The sequence below is a fragment of the Acromyrmex echinatior genome, chromosome 5, assembly GCF_024713525.1.
Source record: "Acromyrmex echinatior isolate Ae372 chromosome 5, ASM2471352v2, whole genome shotgun sequence".
Taxonomy (NCBI): domain Eukaryota; kingdom Metazoa; phylum Arthropoda; class Insecta; order Hymenoptera; family Formicidae; genus Acromyrmex; species Acromyrmex echinatior.
The window spans coordinates 12,367,044-12,382,999 of NC_141856.1; the positions used below are offsets into that span (position 1 = coordinate 12,367,044).

At 32.3% G+C, this 15,956-nt stretch overlaps 1 protein-coding gene across 5 annotated transcripts in view; it reads left to right on the forward strand.

Annotated features, from left to right (window-relative positions):
* Positions 1-277: 277 nt before the first annotated feature.
* The window catches only part of LOC105153634 (uncharacterized), a 57,865-nt gene continuing 42,186 nt past the window's right edge, over positions 278-15,956 (forward strand). For 3 of the 5 annotated variants that reach the window (XR_015545275.1, XM_087406740.1, XM_011068600.2), the window contains exon 1: positions 279-831. The gene's annotated coding sequence lies outside the window, so the exon portion shown is untranslated. Of the gene's footprint in view, positions 832-11,271; positions 11,339-11,379; positions 11,683-15,956 lie in introns of those variants that run through there. The other 2 variants (XM_087406741.1, XM_087406742.1) reach the window with 2 other exon arrangements.

The following is a 15,956-nucleotide window of genomic DNA, read 5'->3' on the forward strand; positions in this document are numbered from 1 at the left end:
TTGAACGCCACATTCTACCGGATGTCTTCCGTCATGTATCATTCGCGATGGAAGCCGGAATTAAGCATAACGCTATTCGCGCAGATAATTTGCAAACGAATTAAATACCTCGTTGGGGGGGAGGGAGGCGAGGGATGAGCACCTCATTTTCTGATCAAATCCCTCAATCGCTAGCTTACGATCGGTTCCTCGCGCGCTTCGAGAATGCGGATCGCGTTTTCGCCTTTTACCTTTACTAGCGACGACGCATGCGCGCGGTCGGTCGTCTCAAAGGCATTAAAGCGTGCGCCGCTGTCTATACCTCTGCGCGGACCACGGACAGTCAGTAACGCGCCGAGCGTCGTTCTGGGAGGGTGGTGCTCTTTTTCCGCTGATTGCGCTCACTTGGCGCTAATCAAATCGAACCAAAGCGGAGCACTCGCGTGGCACCTCATCGCTCGAGTATCTGCAGCGCGTGTTTTAATTTAATACTGTCTACTTGACTCGACCTATCGGTGAACGAGCGTGGAGTTGCTACATAAATATTAAAAGTGTTAATTGTAAAAGAGAACGCGTCGTCATGGGTACCGTGTGTTGTGCCCCGCGGGTGTAGAGTGCGAATTGCGCGCAACGGACGAGGGGGATAAAGAAAGGGGTTTAGGCAAGCGACTGAGAAAAGACTGAGGATACAGAGCGTGTTGGCTAGAGACCGCGAGGCGAAGTCTCGTCGTGGAGAAACACGAGGGAGAAACGAAGCCTTGAAGGGACGGGAAAGATAAAGGTGCATGGAGAGACGATAATGCGGAGCCGTTGCTTCCGTCTTCAGCGACAGGACGTTCGGATCCGCTCCTAGTAAGTGATAATAAACCACCAGGGATGTTTGCAAGGAGATAACAACTGCGTCGAATTTATGGGGATACGTCGTAGGGATTGCCCGCCCTTCGCAACTTTGACTCGAATTCTATTCGTATTCTCGCGATGCACAAATCATTTTCTCTCACGTCAATATTCTATAATAATTGATCAACATGATAGTAAATTTATTTATTTTTTACATGGAAAAGACGGTTTTGTTGAAGACGGTTTTATTTAAAATTATTCTCTAAATTGTAAGAATGAAATTTTACTTTAAAAAATGAAAATTGAACCAGTCTTGAAAAAGAGTAGCTTAATTTTCAATCTTTAAGAGTGAGATTTCACTACTCAGAGTGAAATTCACTCTAAAAGTTTTAAAAAGTATGTAAATATAGATTTGAAAATATTATGTTGAATTATCAAAATAATTATGTAGGCCGTTCAAACACAACGATCATGTTAGAAAAAGTTTTGATATTTACAACCAGTTTAAACGACCGTGCATAATTATTTTGATGATCTAATAAAATTATTTTTTAATGTATATTTAATTAAATGTTTAGATACATCATAACCTCTTGTTTTCATGTATGCGAAAGTTTAGTCATCAATTATGAAAATATTATCTGATAATTTAATGATATTCTCGTGTCTTTTATCTTTCTTTATCGTATCATTCCCAACATCTGCTAGATTCATACAGAATGAATGGTGATAATCTTAAAAGTTTAATCTTTTCATGTACTCGCGATTTCTTTTTAATTCGATAAATGAAATGGGAGTAATGAATAAGAAAGAATCGGGCACATTTATCACCTCGTAAAAAGGTAATGCTTTCGTTATAAAAATTTTTTTTATACAAATTTTCTTCATATAATCTTTCAAATTAAATGAAAAATCATGTCAAAGGCAATGCTGTATTATATTCTGTTATGATTAAATATGATATATTTGCTGTACGAACTCAAAAGCTGGCAAGCTATAAAATTTAAAAATATAAACGTTTCACAGTTACTCAGATGTTGATATCACATATCGATGAGTCACATTGATGAGTTTTATATTTACAAACAGTAACAAACAATGTTTGTTGTAACAACATAGATAATGTAACCCACGGGAGTATTGAATTGTAGAGCGAAAATTCAAAATTCTTTGTTCAAACGAGAATAGGATATTACGAACGTTATAAAAAGAGAATTATTAACGAATGAAAATATTAAATATGATAAAATGTATTAACTGATATTATCGAATTCGATTACATAATTCTGCGATATAATCTCACAGGTATATACATGCATACGTTACTGAGAGAGAACGCGATGACATAATATCTCTCAAAATGTGGGAGTCACTCGAAAGTAATCAGTCATTCACGCATCCTTTCGCATTTTTTCCATACCTGAGGAAAAGCTATCGATCATCACGAAAGAGGAACGTCAAATTTATTCTCCATGTAATTAATAAACTTTCCTAAAGATCACATGAATCCATGATATCGGTATTAAAACTCTTTGTAAAGTTCATATTCTGTTATTCAAAGTTAAACGAGATGGATCTTAATTCTATGAACGCCGCTTTACGTACATGGCTTACTTTGCAATCTTTGCATCTTGAAGATAAGTTGCAAGTTGCAACTCTTCGTGATATTGAATAATTATAACTCTTAATTATAATTGCAACTCTTCGTGATATTGAATAATTATAACTGTTCGTTTGCTTAAGGCTATGGCACGCAAAAAATCTTAAGCAGTAATATAAGCGAATCATTTTGAATTTGTTATTGCTTACGTTATCGTCTTATGTTCTCTACTGTGATTGACCGATTTATTTACTGCTTACGCTTAGTGCCTTACTTTTTCTTGCTATTAATAGATTTTAACTGATCTAGTTCATCTAGTACTATAGCGATCGTAATTCTCATCTTCTAATTCTTCGTAATTCTAATCAGGCGCCGTTTCGTCTGCATCAATTAAAGCAATTATGAAGCAGTTGAGTGCCACGTTATCTCCGATTTTCACGTAAGAACGACTATGCGCCGGTTCCGTTGCTTTAAGGGATTAAAAATAAGGCGTAGTCGCTTGAGGCGATCATAACTTAAACAGCACGTATATTTTATATATATATATATATATATATATATATACATATATTCAGAGAATTCTTTTGGAGTATACGGACGTGACTTCTCCAATGCTGATCTGTTGAATCTCGACAATGACTTATGTCAACGGAAATACATGGCAGGTGTCATTTATAACATTTCATTCGTGCGAAAATCAGAAATGACATTTGTGAATTAGTTGAGCGGAAACAACAGCGGGACAAATAGTTTATTGTTATATATTAAATTATTTGCCGTCCGATAAATTAAATGTAATTCAGTCGTGATGCAGAATAACATGTGATTCCTGTCCATCACGTATTGTTTAACACATTTTCGATTAGTTTATTTTTTTTTATATTTACCCGTCTACGTATCAGTAATTGAAAACATTTTATTCATGTCGCAAATAAAGCTCTGTGAGTTAAATGTGTTGCTATGAATATGTAACGCGAGATTTGTTTGCGAATTACAATGTGGGAGCGATTCGTATCAGAAATCATGGTAATACGTTAAAGTATAGCTATATATCATGATACAAGATAAAAAACGCACATTATGAGTTAAGTTTAGATTACATATTAAAACATTAGCATTAATGCTGCTATTCAATCATCTACCTGTTATATCATAATGATTCGTTTCATTTTCAAATTAGTATTCATAATCCGTTTTATATTGCCAGACCGTTTTAGGAAATGTTCTAAGATGCTAATACGGCTCTATGATAGATCTAGTTTAAAACATTTCAAGATTGCAACTAAGACAGTCTTGAATATAAGAATTACTTATATATATATCGATCCTAATTATTTTTGAACAAAATTTATTTGTGTCTTGATGTAGCGCGTAAATAAAGAAACAGAATAATAGAATGACTTTTTTCATTCTATATAAATTTATAGAAACTTGATATCCACCTACATGTTCCTTTTAATTCGCTAGAAAAATGAGACTTAACCTTTCGATACCATTTCCAGATGACGTTTTAATAACATCTTATTGACGTAAAAGATGTTATTAAGATGTGTTTTGACGTCATTTTGCTACTCGTGGGACACTACGAGAATGACACACTTGGATATGATATCCAATGTAATTTGATTGTTTATAACTTTTATAAAAATGAACATTGTAAAATGGTTTTTTAATCGAAACTCTAGAGATTGAGGAACGTAACAATATCAAACAAATTTATGTTTCTTTATAATTAAAAAAGTTATAAGCAATGGAAGAAGCACTTGGAAAAGTATTGGAAAAAGAAAGACGAGATATATACTCAGAATTAAATATAAATATATACTGATTGCAAATATTACGAAACTATCGATTTTCATCTAACCACAAGCTTTCACAACAATTTGATCAAACATCTTTTCTACTTTCAGATATATTAGTGTTGTAATAAGAGAACTGTATATTTTATTAATATTTAAAGAAGATATTACATCTTTAATTAAAATTGCATAGAAAATTTAGTATGTATATATATATATATATATATATATATATATATATATATATATATATATATATATATAGTTTTATTCATGATTGCTAAGTTAAAAAGATAAAAGTTAAGTTAAAAAGTTAAAAAGTCAATTAATTTTAACTTAATTTAGTTAAGTATTTCATCGGTAACTATTAACTTTTAATTTGATTTTTTTGAAGTTAATCCTTAGATAAACAATGCGAGAGGCTAATGAGTATATATTTAGTAATTTTATATTATATCATCGCTACTTGTGAATAAAAATAACCAAATTCTTTAATAAATATGCTGTGGGAAAGGAAAAATACAAAAAATTGTGTAAAATAGTTAAACTTTTTCTTTTTTTTTTTTGGTTGTTCATTCGAACCAAATTTAACTTTTAACTTTTCAATTACTTTGTTTATTAACTTAATTTTTAATTCAATTAATTTCATTATGGATTAACTTGTATTTTAATTGAATTAAATTTTCAAGACTGTTAATTTTAACTTAACTTTAAAAAAAAAGTAAACTTATCAACAAAAAGTTAACTTATCAACACTGGTTTTATTAATATAAATAAAAATGTATAACGATAAAAAGACAAAAAAGTTATTTTACGATATTGTTTACGATATTTAAGTATGCAAGGATATTGATTTTTATGGTACATTTGTTAATTGGCAAATTCCGAAATTCGCGCAGTAGCAACATATTTACACAAAGGCATGCTCGTTAACTATGCTTCGGCGTTAATTACATTTATAGTTTTTGAATACGGCTAATTTATACCTTTCCATGCTGCAAAAACGAATCTACTTTCAAAATGCCGTTCATTGAAATGTATGAGGCATTGCGACGGCGAATTTGCGCGGGTCGACTCCGCAAACTCACAACAAGAGCTGTTGACTGGCCGCTCTTGAAGTGCGAAATGAAATCAATTTGATTTTCCTTCATTAAATAGAGATTCGATTGAGCGGATAAATTGACAGGGATTTAATGCAGTGTTTTACAGGTAAGAATTTTCCATTGAAATTGCAGCGCGATCAATGCAAAGAAAATTCTATTGAGGAAACTATTTTTATCGAAGAATATAGAAATAATTTGCATAATTTTGCATTATCTAATTCAACTCCAATTGAATGAATTTTCTTCTTTACCGGAATATAATTTTAGGATGTGCCAAAATGATGTGAAATAGAATAACAGGAGATCGTTAATATTGCTTGTATGTGGAAAGTTTACGATATTTTCACGTTTATTTAATCTCCTTAATTTGACTGCAACCCTGCATCATTTACAAGAGACTTTTCCGAGAATCCGTAAAAGCTCGACGAATACTTAGAATTGCGTGCTGTATTATGTAATAATCCTTGAGTCGTAGGTAAATCAGCTAAAGAAATTTCCTTTATATCGCATATATCCATTACACATCGTTGCGTCACTATTTCTCTCGCAACACCGTTTCTCGAAGACAGTTCCTTTTTCTAGCGATAATACGTAAATCAATAAATGCATTTCACATTTTCATTTCGTTAATTTGATTTCGAATCTGCATAAGATAATTTGACAAATTAAATTCGTACAATGGTATTAATTAAACGAACACAAATTCATTACTTTGTAATCAGCAAGCTCGCTATGTAATTTTATATACCAAAATATATGTTATTTGTTGGTTTATTTTAGCGACTCTGGTATATTCGTATTAACGACTAACTCAATTATGATGCAATTTATTAAGTTACGATATGTAACATTTAACCCATTAGTATGGATATCGGGAAAATATAAAGTCAAATGGAATCCCTTCCCCTTCTTCAATATTAGTACATGTTATCCGATATCGCGCGCTTAATCGTATTGCTTTCAGTTATAACGCACTGTTATTGCTAGAATATTTCACAGTAATGATACGTAAGCTTTGCACGCACTCATTCTTTTCCGTATCTCATAAATAAGAGCGGCGCACGTGACCGCGGATTCTCATCACGCAATTATGCCCGTAACTTTTCCTCGCAGCGCTCATTTATCACCCACGCTTTTCGCACAAACGATTAGCTGGTGGGAAACGCTTAACACAAACAGTTAACCTTTGGGCTTCGATAAAATGTAAAATGATTCCCTGATTGCCCACCTTTCTTTTTCGAATCATCAAATCACACGTCCATTGTTCTTCTTTGGAATTTTAAATGAAGAGGAAATGCGCATTATCTTTAAGACGGAGCTTTTGAACGACGTTAGAAAGTTTAAGAGGAAAACGTTCGATTTACTGTCCATGTGTGTTGCTTTTATTTTTCTCCGGAATGGAGCGTTCAAACAAGGACGTTTGAAAATCTAACTCGCAAATAAATCGTTTCTGCAGCGGGCACAGCGCGTATTGTCGTTACTCGAAACGATCAAAGCTTTGTAACGATTAATTAAATAATGAGTTCCAGCATTGCGGAATTTACAGTATAATTTCACTTCGTTATTTAATGGTAAAGCACGGCGTTGAAATTACAATTCTAAAATGAGAATCTGTGCCAAGTAGAGGACGGCACTTCAATGACAATCGCAAAATGCGCAACGGTACATCCCAACAAATACCGCTACCTTGAATAGATTTCTCTATTATATTCGAATTCACTCTAAGTAAGTTTCTTTGTGATGGAATTTTGTGTATTACTGCGAAAATATAAAAGGCTCTATGCGCCGGACCTGCAAGAATGACTCAGACGATTTCAAAGGAAGCTTGAGTCATGATTTATGAACAGTCTGCTCGAAGATTACGCGATCGCGTCTGCCTTTTCCTCGTTTTTGTTTTTTTTTTTTTTTTGTTGAGCTTTGCCTGTTGTCGATGCTGATTATCTGCTTTAAAGCAGCACAGCATCGAGGATATATCTAGACTGCTAAACATACAAAGCACTCGGATAGCAATTCACGATACGAGCTCTCGATCGATATGAACAAAAGGGGGCACCTACAATTCAGTACGATAATAATGAAGCAACGAAAAAATAATACACGATAACGTTGACTTTTTATTCTGAACCACGACGGCGACGTTGAAACGCGCATCCGTGGCCAACACGAGTCTGCAAAATTACGTTAACTGAGGGAATGCATCCGCGCTGCATGCTAAGCATTTCCGCCGGCAGATTTTTATCTCTTCTCTCTCGCGCGCGTTTCGCTATCGAATAATCTCTGCAACTGCAAACTTCGGATTAATACAATATCCAGGTTATTCCAGTTTCAACATTCTCACTTCGGATCAATTTAGGGGAAATTTGCCTAAACGTTGCGACATTAATAGCATTTAAATCGAATATTTCGGGAGATTTATTGCGTTTTAACTTCAAATGAGAGGTTCATATAAAATAGGAAAATCTTATACGGATGTCCCATTTAGACGTTTAATAAAAGGAATTGTCATAAATTCTGAATTTATTACAATTTACTATAAGTGATACGTGTATTCTTCCAGATATCAAAACTCAGAAATAAATTTTAACCCAGATATAAATTTCAGAGCTTGCTCTTTATACTGACGTCCATCTACTATTATTAAAGGTAGTACAATACTAGTACTTTATATGTTATGAATTTCTTTTATTATAAACGGAACATCTTATATTTAAAGTGAATCGAAATCTTGCTTCAATATGATTTCTATTTGAAGATTAATGTTGTAGGCCTATTCCGACGTGTTTTCAGATAGTCGACTCCAAAGAAATCCTAAATGAGAAAAATCTAGGACACTAAGTATAGCCTATCTGTATACCAATATAAGCTTTAAAACATTATTTATCAAATAATAACAAATATTGTGATCGTTTTTGGCACAATTCTGATCCAAAGCGAGAGGAATCAACATAACTATTTGCATTTTCAGACTACAATCATAATATATCACGATCGTTTGTTTCTGCTATTTGAATTTACAATGAGCGCTGTGGGAGAATCTAGGTTCTCAAGCTGGATTGACTACCAATCGATTTGCATATTGCGTCAATGCGAATGATTTTTTTTTTCTTTACCGTACGATTTACTTTTTATCGGATTATTCTACATTGTCGAATAGCGAAATAGCTCGACAGAATGGATTCGAAAGGACCGAAATCTTACGGTATCCAAATGTGTGCGAGTGTATGCTCGTGTATGTGTGTGTGTGCAGGCACATGTGAGATGTCCCGTTTTAATCTCCGTTGATAAATATCTCTCACAGCGCTCTGTATATTTTGGCCGGCTCGAAAAGGATTTTACGCAGTTGAATTTCTGTCTGAATTTTTTGTCTGTTACTTTTATATCGGACCGCATACAGGTACGCTTTTTTTGCAAAGCAATGACGTTGATATTGCGACGCGAATTTATATCGAAAATGTCCTACGTCGCACGTTGAAACTGGAAACTGAGAAACTCGGACATTGGAATATTGTAAAATATTTCACGTCCTACAACGCACTTCAAAATTTTGTTTTCCAGGTCTAAGGTTTATTGGATTATTCGTAACTTTTTGAATGTGTGTGTGTGTTGTTAATATTTTTAATAAAAGATGTTCTAACGGATGTCTTAAAACTAAGTAATGCTGATGATGTAAGATACATTTATTTAAAGATTTAAAAGAAATAATTATATTTTAAAATCCTTTATGAAATTCTTATTTTTTCATGTTAAATTGATTTAAGTGTTCTTTTAAAAACAAATAGTAATTTCCAACTCAAAAACTTCGAAAAATATTTTCTTCTTTTGAAATTCATTATTTTATTAATAAAACACTATTTATAATTTCTTTTTTTTTAATATAGGAAGACATTTTAGCTCTTTAAAATTAATTAAAAGCTAACCATGTTTATTTACGATAGCAAGAATTTCGTAAGTATCAGATCGATTGCTACTCGCAACGATGCACAACAATTGAAAGAATGAAACACCTTGTATATTCGTGGCAGATGATTCGTCAGTACAAAGCAATGCGCGGAATGTACGCTGCCGTCTTTCACGAACATCTTCTTTTCTTTGTCGTTGAGAAACGAAGCGTAAGCATGCGATGGTATACATACTTCATGACAGAAAATGCAATTGTTGTGATCTTTTCTCCTTAGAAAAATTAATGTTATCCAACACTCCGTCAGATTTATTAATAAACTCACGTCCGTCGCGTTAGCTAAAAAAATGCATCGTACAGTATATTTATATCTCGTGATTCCGTTAGTCTTTCATTATTTTATTTTCTCTTCCATTAAGGTGCATTTAGGCCGATAACTTTTTACATCAATAATATGAGCAAGTTGAATATGTAAAACAAAACAAGTTTCGAAAACACTTTTTATATTTTTATGCTTTTCACATTTTAACGATATTTAATAATACTTACTATTAATAAAACATTAACGATGCTTTAAACTTTCGATTTATAACTCTCTTAATATTATGGCACTATAAGAGAAAGTACTCGTCCCGAATGGTTTATCCTGTATATCAACTGTATCGATCAATTTTTATGATAATGTTTAAAGAAGTTTTCGCTACAAATTAAGAAAACTCATCTAAAATATTTTCTTGTCGCTTACATGTCTTTCTTACGAGCTTCTCAGCCTATTTTCTTTCGCATGCCTTCGCGTACGCATGTCTCCACGTCACGTTGTGACACTCTTCTCGTGAACACACGCAATGCGAGCACCATTATATTTTTTAATTTATACTCCCGTAGGACTGAGCTTCAAGCTCTTAGCGCACATCATGAAAAACGCAATAATCTCGCATAAGCTGTGGGAGCCCGCCTGTAATTTATGCAAAGAGAATTACGAGGAAAACGATGTTCGTGGAAGACAACAATGATTGGTGATAGTAATGATTAATGTATGAGTCTTCAGTTTTATGAAAATATTCTTGGTGCTCTCAATGCTTAACCTTTTCAGGTTTGATATTAAAATGTTATTAAAATATAGTATCCTCATCCTATGTTTATATGTGTTACGTTTTTATAGTTGTAAAATGCTTGCAACAAGCTATCATTAAAATCCATCCATTAAATTAAAAAAAATAATTTGTAATATATATAAGATAATTGATATATAAGATAATCTTTAAATATTATAAAAGATTTTGGAGAGAGAGTATTTCCTTACATTAATTTAAAATGAACACTTTATATAATTATGTATAAAAAGGCTTTGGTTAGTTTTAAAGATACAGAATGTTTGAGTTTAAGGAAAAAAAATATTTTTTTTAATTTTGAAAACTCAGGCTGTTTTGATCAAACTGTATATTTCAAAGATATAAGGGCTCATTTTTAAGTGCGTACATTATTTTTTCATTAGAAAAAGATAAGATATGCTGGTATTTTTGAAACTATACCATTTCGAACGGTTACATAAAACTTTTTTATTTTAAATTAACATAAAGAATTACTTCTTAAAATGTTTAGAATACTTAAGGACCATCCTATAGATCTATATATTGGAAAATCAATCATACGAATTTTTTTTGAGAGACACAGGATACGGAATGAGGAATGTAAGAGTGAGAATGTAATCAAAATATGACAATACAGAGGAATTTACATTGTGTAATAATTTTTTACTTAATCTGTGGAAGTTTTCAATAATATTACACTTGTTTAGAAAAGAACAAATTTAAACAAAAAGCGTAAAGTATTTTTAATATTTAAGTTTTGATATTATTTACTCAAAATTATTTTTTTATCTATTCCTGGAACATTCACAAGAGAACACTTATTTGCTTTTATTCGCATTTACCATTTATATATACGAGTAATATTATTTTCATGTCTGTTATTTTAATGTCGTGCATTCCTTCGATGTCATTGTTTGTGTAATGCAGGTATAATGAGTCATTTCGTTTTACGATTGTATAGATGGGCTATCCCGTTGCACTGTCGACAGGAACATCGAAATTAATATCCATGACATATATGTGCACAGGTATGTGCCATACCTACACACACACACACACACACACACACACACACACACACACACACACACACACACACACACACACGCACGCACGCACGCACCACACACACACACATATATCTCTACATATATCTGATTGCAAAATCAATTTCAAACCAATCAAAGTTGCGGTTTCAGCATCCGTGGTACCTGTACTATGTAAGGGACATGGAAATACGGCCTATTGTGGTGCACAATGCACACCGACTTGATCATATCCGGGAATGGAAATCCTGCAAATTGGAACAACTTTCGCTATTACATATATAGGTAGATACATCTTCGAATTACGGAACATTTCTGTGTTTCACGTAAGTTTGAGCAGACTTTAACAAGATATATAACCATTCGTGTTTTAGAGGGATAAGTAATTGTCGATATCTTATCAAACTAGCTATTAAAACGGCTTAGTCATTGATTAGCATAACTTGCATATTATTATACATATGTGACAAAAGTATTTTTGGAAACCAAGTGTGTATACTTGTTTTTTAATCTTTACAAGGCGGAATTTATTTTTAAAATTTTATAACTTTTTCTTGGAGTAAAATTTATTATAATTTATCATAATTTATTATTTTATTTATTTTTTTGTCTCAAAATATGATAATTTCAATGGCATACAGTGATTTTCCCGTCTTGTAAAGATTAAAGTATTCTCTATGTATATATAATTATTGTTTGAAACAGAAAATTTTTTGTACTTGTGCGTGATAAAGAGAGAGTTTATATTAAATTAGTGACAAATTTAGTGTCTGAAATAAAGACATGCGTTGTGTCGATTTTAATATTTTATACATTATAAAACATACAAGTATTTCAATATTATTATATGGAATATGGACTGTGCAAAATATTCAAAAGAAAAATTCTGTTCTCTGATTGTGATGGACGTATATTAATTATTAATAAAAAAAATATACAAACGATCGAAGATGCAAGATTGTTTTAATAAATAATTTTGCGGTTCCCGTTCGGATGTTGAAACTTTGGAAAGTAAAACTGTAGCGGTTCATTACATTGATAGATATTTAGCCTTGATTCTGTATAAGTCACATCGACGTCAATTATATTCCAGCCGCCTGGCAATCAATGAAACGTTTGAGTTAATATGTCACCAGACATATGATTCGTAAGAGTACGTAGCGTCAACACGCGATGCGACAATCAATTCAGTCTCACGATAGTACGTTTTACACGAAAATCTTTTAATGTACGATGACATGTTCTTTTACTAGGGCTGATAAATACGCAATGTCTTGAATCAGGCATTCAATGTTAATTATCGTAGTAGAGACGCCAGTTCATCAAGCAGTACATTGGTCAGACAAGCTCAAAGCGATAATATATAATGCATCAAATGCTTTTCGTGGGCAAGCGAGATCATAAATAATTCCATTGAAACGGTGAAGCTACGTAGCGACGTCTACGTCGTAAAATATCGACAGGAGGAATTCTGCCTGTTGAACTGAAGATGTATGTTATAGAATCGACCGCGGCAACTTAAGCTAGCGCTAATTCTGGGCGACTTGAGTCTCTTTTCTGTTGCCTGTCTATCAGATTAAACTTTAACGTAGCAAAAAAAGAAACAGAAGAAGGAAGCCAAATTAGCTCAGAATTAGTTAATCTAGACGAGAAATACGAGCGTGTGCATGAATGATGCAGTGGGAAATGAAGAGCGAGATTGTGAAAAAGTTTTAACATAGAGGAGTGATTCCAAATAAAGATCTGAATAGAGTTTTATCGTCGAGCAGATTCTGAGATCGCGTAAATATTACGACATCCGCTAATAGCACTTCGATTATGTATCATTTGACAAGCATAACGAGCGTTTGCTTTCATAATAAAATGATAACGGATCGACGAACGAAATTTGCATTTATAACGGCTACGAAGAGTGATCGTTTATAGCGGGAGTATTAACATAAACCGAGGCACATTATTTATTGCGAAGCCTCGTGAGAGCAATGAAATATGATCGTGTGTATACCGATCATTGATCCGTCCCTCCAAGAGTATAGATGGGCGTAAGACTCCATTATGACTTCATAAAAGATTCCTATGATGGCAGAAGACATGACAAGAGCAACAGCATGCTTATTATTATTATTAGCACAATCAGTGGACTCACTGACTTTTAATCGTACTGATTTATATTATATGTATCCTTATATCTTGTTTTTTATACATATTTTTATCGAAATTAATTGTAGCTTATTTGTTCTTCCATCTTTTCATTGGATTTACTCTAAAATCTTTTTAATATTTAAAATAACTTTATGATCTCTTTTAGTTTGCCTATCTCTTATGTCTATTACTGAAGTAACCGAAATGCAAAAACTGCCATATCTAAAAATAAAAACGAAAAAGGTATTGAAATCTTTGAATTTCTTAATTTTTTGGTTACGAATTAAACATTTTAAATTGTGAAACAATTACATATTTTATAAGAATTATTTTTTAAACGTGATTAAAGTTGCAAAAGAAATTAAATCTCTATTTTGTACTGTTACTAAGCCTAGCTGGTTTACTTTCTAATTTTTTATTTTCATTTATTATTATTTTTTTACCAAACTTGTTTGTCAATTTTTCCTCTGTGTTTAATATTTTGTTTTTATTTGAATTTGACATGAACATAAAAGAGAAAAAACAATGTATTTTTTAAATAAATTTAATTAAATGTGATGTTTCGTAATATAATAAGTATTTTCTTTTTTTATTAATAGAATAATAAAAACGGTTTAAATTCATAAAAATTGTGTTTAAAATCATAAAAATTCAATAACCTAATATTTAGGTTTTGTTTTCAATACTTCAGTTCCAAAATCAATTAAATCTTTCCTCCAGTCTACAAAAGTAGTCAAGTGCATTGTATTTTAATAAATAGAAATTGTATTTTTTCTTGTGTCATATTATACACATTTTGTTAATTAAAATTATTTTTTCTCAATAAAAGAAAAAGAGTTTTTATTAATAGCTTGAATAAAAAAAATTATACAAGTTTTTCGCTTCTCTTAAAAACATTTCTAGTAAAGATAACTACTTTTATAAATGGGCTACTCACTTACAACCTTTTATACGAATGGAAGGATATAATATAATATCCCTCTCGAGGGATATATAATATGTTCTTTCCGTCTCAAATAATCCAGAATTGAATTATAAGGCGTATAAGTTTTACGGTAGGTGATATGCAAAAATCTGTCTATCCGTTCCAAATACATATCATTGTACCAATATATATTCATTCTCGTAATACATCGTGTTTTTTTGCTATTTATGAACGCGATGTTAATCGAGGTGATGAATCGATATGCGCATATATGTATATAAATATGCGAAAAAATAGATCGCCTTTACGTACCGAGGAATGCAAAAAAGCTGCAACCTTTAGAATAAATCAGCTCGCAATCGTCATCATATAATATATTATTCTTGTATAATGATGCGTACATGTATTGGGCCTTGTTTTCTTTCATTTACACCGTCATCTCGGTAAATAGGCATCTGCACCGCGCGGACAAAGAGTAACGAGTAGCCCCGACTTGTGTAATGGCATTAAATGTCAGGTCAAGTGACTGGCGAAGCTAGTCGAGTCTGTGTGCAATTGTAGCCTCTCCGTGTGTACTTTATTTCCACCGCGAATATAACATACCTACGAACGGCGCGCCTACTCCCATTCTCTCTGGGAGCACCCGCGATTGGCGCGTTCGAATTGTTCATCTGGCACAGCTTTTTATTGCTCGCTCTGCGCGGTCAAAGGGAATTTTGCATAGTGCACTCGTTGCGAAATATGCCGTGGGAGTCTTTGCGCCGTCACGTTTATGCCTTTTCTCGTTTGTTCGTAGCGCACAGAGAGGATATTGCGAAACAAACAAAAATTTATATATAATTGAATCGATATTCTCTAAGGGAAAATTAAATACGCGCTTTTAAAGAATATATTTAATTGAAAACAATAAAATATTAATTATAAGAATTTCTCTTTGTTCCGGTTTAATTAAAAAAACTTGACTAATTGAATAATATAAATTTTACAATATAATATATAATTTATTAATTGAAATTTGTCATAATGTTTTTTAAAATGAAATATTGATTATAAAATATTAAGTAATATTAAAATTATAATTGAGAATTTATAAGTAATACGAATTGTTTCACTATTTCGCATTTAAATGAAAAATTAAGTTGAATATTCATACGATACATGAATTCTTTCGAAATGTGTTCAATTGGGATTATCGTTATTTTATATTCATACGTATACAATTCGATATTTTTGTGCACGAATAGATATAAGAAGCAATTCTTCTCTCTTAAAAAAAATAAAAATAATAAAAATACCTTTGTGCATAGCTAGTATTTTTTTCGTTGCACGGGACGAATGTCAACTGAAAAGCTAATTGAAATATCGGGAAAAAATATGGGAAGCAAATTGTATCGTTAACAATAGTGTCTATATTGCAATATCTGTCCTATTATGCTCGTAATATCCCATCAACCTTTAACTTTTATGACTCATAGTTCAGCAAAGCAGATATTTCTGTTGTGTGTAAAAATAATTCTAAGGGCAGTATATCTC